Here is a 5,063-nt window from a genome sequence, read left to right as displayed (position 1 = left end):
CTTTAACAACCTTTTTCGAATTTCTAAATTAACTGTTCGCGAGCATAGAAGTGACTTCTTTTTATTAAAGGCGACACGACCCTGCGCTATCCTCTGCTTTATATCCCTACTACTCCTTCCGTCCTGACTTCCTAGATATCTAAAATCAGCCACTTCTTTATATTTGCTCTTTCCCTAATTTTTTTTCTCTTGCATACCAGAAATAATAAACTATTTCATTTCTTTTATTTTAGAAAGTACTTATATAAACCAAAAATTTTAAAATAATTTACTTTTGTAAATATTAATGTAAAATTACACTGTAACATTCATAATTTCGAAAACTGATAATTTTTGGTCCATTATCGATATCGACGATTAAAGAAATCAAATTCAAATAGAAGGTATGTAACTCTCGGCAGACAATCCAAATTCGCAATTGTTATGCGCTATTAGTTAATTAAAACATTCGAGTGAAAAACTAAAGAGGAAAATACGCCCCAGAATATACATATAAAGTGGTAGAAACAATTTTTTCCTGCGCTATTTCCACCCCATATCCGTTTTTTTATGATGTGCCTATTAGTTTATCATCCACTTGAAATCTAATCAGTTTGAATGGGATTACGAACAATTAAATAAACTTATCGTGTTAAACAATCATACAGGTAAACCGAGCGTGCATAGAATACTTGACAAAGGAGAAGATTAGTTGCACAGGTGCGTCGGTTCCCGCGGATGAAATTATCTTGGTTTAAAAGTTGATCCTTACTTCGTGATGTTCCCACTCCAATTTCGACGTTAAATAAAACACGGTCTACTGCTAACAAAAGACTTCATTTGCGGAATAAGAATAACGTTTCATTGTTATATGTATCTTCATTTTCGATTAGACTGTTGGCCCTTCTTAACGAGAACTAAACGGTCCAACGGAGTGCCGTAATAAACATTACAATGAACGATTGCTGTATTATTATTACTCATTTTCTTTACCGGAAAATCTCTGAATCTGAGCACGAAATCACCTGGTCCGTCAGTTTAAATAATATAAAATATACTATAAGGATAGATTATTTTTACTATTAAATAAAGGACTGATTTATCTAATTTGTAAGCTTGCAGCTTCGAGCACGGTTTTGTACGGGTGCGAAACGTGGACAGTGAGTGCAATGGAAATGGTTCAAAGCGTTTGAAATGTGGTGGTATAGGCGGATGATGAACGAGGTTTAGTATTACTTAATGGTAGAGCAAGTGGGGGGATGAAGAAGGTAAAATAACATATGTGGGAGGGGATGAAATTTGTAAGGGTTCAATGATAGACCTACTGTTAATGGTGTACAGGATAATATATGATATTGTGAAGTATCATATTTAGAGATTATTCCGAAAATTGATAAGTGCAAAGACTTGAGACAGAAGGAGAGTATTCAAAAGGGTTAAGTGAGAAGAGAGATAAAAAGTAAAGAAATAAAATTTACAGAAAATAGAATCAAAAAAGGGTTTTTAAAAACGGTTATGGTAAATAAATTTGTAGACTNTGATATATTAAAAACAAGTAAGCGAAAATATGCAAAAATTTCAATTATTTTTTTTTCTTTTATACAAATAACTTTTTTGTGCAGAGATAGATATGGGCTTTACTTTTAGCTTGCAAATATAGTAAGTAATGACTTATGAACTGTATAGAGAATGGTCTTATTTGGAATAAACATCTAGATGTAGGGATGGGGTGACCTTAGAGAATTTGTGTACAATATGAGGTAACCGTCGGTGGAAGAAGGGGGTAGGGGTAACCTTGTACGATATAAAAGGTTTTCAAAATGGGTAGATGCGCGGGAGGTGAGGTTGAAGAATCGAATAAGATAAATGGTTAATGTGTGAATGATGGTACGTGCCCCCTGTCGGGGGTGGATTGGTGTAGAGTGTATTCTGATGATTAAACTAAGAAAAAGTTGAAACTGAAAACTTATTTTAAGTCCACTTTCCTCTAAATATAATAGGAAGGACAAGACCATTTCCCTACCATTGCCCTATTTATTTTCATTAAATTCTTCAACTTCATCCCTCCACTCCACATGAAAAATAATTTGTTTTAAAAGGCCATCCCTATCCCCTTTTCTTCAGCCAGCTTACACTCATACATAGCTACCATTTGTAGTATCGTCAATTTTTACCTCGATTACATGCACCTCCAACAAACTAATATAGTATTGTTTCGTTTATTTTCAAACTGAATAAAAGTAAGTTCAAAAAAATGAATCTGATATAAGTAATTTCATAACGTCCAAGTTTAAAGCATCAAACTTATAAAAACAAATAGTAAAAATGTCAACTCATAATTTTTTTTAAAGCGATTGAAAGTTTTTTTTTATAGATAAGCTATAACCTACACTGATTTACTAATGTGTAACATATGAGGATGAATAAAAATTTCTTTTTTTCAAATAGGTTTAGGTAATAGGTGTAAGCACCTACATATAAAAATTATTATGACTCAAGTAGAGCTTTTTATATTGATATTTATAAGTGACTCATTGGGCTTCATTAATATCTCACGAAGATAAAAACTTACAAGAAGAGGGCCAAATCCATTAAAAAAAGCCCATGTAATTTTCTATAAGTCCAATGAACTACTAGCTCTTTTGAGAAATTTTGAATCAACTTATAACTACACAGGATATTTCAAAAATGCTGCCTAGGATTGTCCTGAAAGTTGTTTTAATCCATTGATCCAGAATATTTCTGTGAGTAATACCTATTTACTTTTTCTTTAATATTTTTTAATGAATTCTCTTCCGTCTTTTCCTTTTACCTATTCACTAAGTTCTTAGCAGAAACACAGAAAGTCTTTTTTCCCAGAAGCAAATCTAAGGTGTCGTAAACGATGTGGGTACTCTGTACATGATCCCGACTCAAGGGACCCCATGTATTCCATCGTTACGTATTTCGGGTAGAAATTGTAAAATTACGCTTTATTTATAGGAGTTTTATAGTTTAGCTTTCATTTTTCATACGAATGGGAACTCCTAAAAAAAATCTATAGGTACATGGAACTGCGAATGTCCAAGATCCGCCCCTGTATTACAGCCAATTTAAATTTATATCATATGTAATAGCGGGGGGAGGGGTCGTAAGACAACATGTGCTTTTTTGGAAAGTTGAAGGAAATAATTCATAATTTAAGATCCCCTTTAACCGCAATTTTATAATTTGGACAGGCAAATTTTCTCACTTTAATGTGGTTCAACCAAATTTAAAATTGTAAGATATAAAAGTTGAAAGATAAAAAAATTTACCTGCTCTGTTAAGCAACCCTAATTTAAGTGTTGTAAGAAGAAATAAATATTTAACTTTTTATTAATAATTCGAACGAAATATGCGCTAAACAAATAGAAAAAAATACTGTTTAAATTTTGCAAAAAGTGCACTACACTGCTTGAAACATTTCGAAACATCACGTACCGCATTTGAATACCTATTAGGAAGGGTAGATTTTACTTAATTTTTCGCTAAATATCCCTCACACATTAAATATTAATTACTTCAATGATCCAGGATTCGCTTATTTCAAGAACAACGCGCTAATGATACAAAGGGGATGTCAACCAACTTCGCCGGTTGGATCTCACCAACTCCGCCCTCTGAAACCCGCCCCCATTCCAGTCGTGCGATTTAATGATGCTTATATATTGCCTTCAGTTCAAAGTTCAAACTCAAAAGCTTGTCGTTAACACTATATCAACGAGTATCTACCTATATATATATATTAACAGTTCCAATATTTTTATTAAAAATAATAGCTGATAATAAAAACAATGACGACAGTGCGTGCGGTGGCTCGACCATCTTCACCACGACAATTTTTTGCGAGACTTTACGGACACTTAGAAGATACGAACACTTCTGCAAACGCGACTTCCGAAAGTGTTAACAGCAATAACTCGAGTGCTTCTAATAATAATAATAATAAGAAAAATTGCAATGAAAGTGCTCCAAACATTCCCGAAATACAAACCCCCATACCGATATTTCCACCCCCGTTGCCTTTGCTATTTACATCAGGGACCAGTATGGAATCCCCCTTAACCGCGGCTGCTGGGATAAGCGCCTTTTGTAAGAGTTTTTGAAATAATTTATTATTTTCTGTGTAAAATCGTGCAAACCTGGTCCTTCGAGCCGGATGTAAGCAGCTTCGTTTACTTCCGGATTTTAAAACAAACATTCAATGTGAGTTTTTGAACAGTTTCTTTTAACTCACATCACTTCGAACTACTCTAGTGTTAGAGATAACACTAGAAGTGTACACACCAGGTTTGCACGATTTCACATTCTGCATCATAAAATTAAATAAAACTATATACATCGGAAACCTAATTGTTTGTAATATTTTGTATTAGTACGTACTTATATATAATACCCGAAAAAAAAAGAAAATAGATGTATTTATATTTCCGTTGAGTAATTAGGGTATAAGTACCTAATCTTTAAGAAGATTTCTTAATTTCCTCCTTCATAAAACCATAATGCACTTAATCCACATATTTAATTATTTCAAAAATTGCAAGAACAGTTTTCTACTAGAATGAAGAAAAAGTATTGAAAATATGATTAGATAGCTGATTTTAGCCTGTGAGAACAGGACATCAAAGAATGGGGAACATTAATTTTTTTTAATATTATTATTAAATATATTCAACTAAGTTAGAGATAACTAATAAAGTTGCTGAAACTAACTCTTATATACGTATCTTTAATAAGTAAAAGATAGGTATGATAATGGTAGCGTTAGAATAAATTGATTTATTTTAAGTTTATGTTACTAGCGTATCGTACTCCCAAACCCCTTCAAAAGTGTACTTAAATATTTGTTTTAAGTATTTATTATTTTTTTTTTTGTTTAATTTAAATATGTGTTTTTTTTAACTTTTCACTTAACAGAAACTTTGAATCGTTGAAAATGTTTATGAAGCGTATTATTTATATTTGTTGTAATAATAAGTAAGTAGGTGAAAATTTCATTTTATTATAAAATCGTGAATTTCCCGGTAAGTGCGGTGCCGAAAGCCGCAAAAAGCTAAATATGC

The sequence above is a fragment of the Agrilus planipennis genome, unplaced genomic scaffold (assembly GCF_000699045.2).
Source record: "Agrilus planipennis isolate EAB-ADULT unplaced genomic scaffold, Apla_2.0 scaffold159, whole genome shotgun sequence".
NCBI classification, from domain to species: domain Eukaryota; kingdom Metazoa; phylum Arthropoda; class Insecta; order Coleoptera; family Buprestidae; genus Agrilus; species Agrilus planipennis.
Note: the sequence above shows the minus strand (reverse complement) of the source record.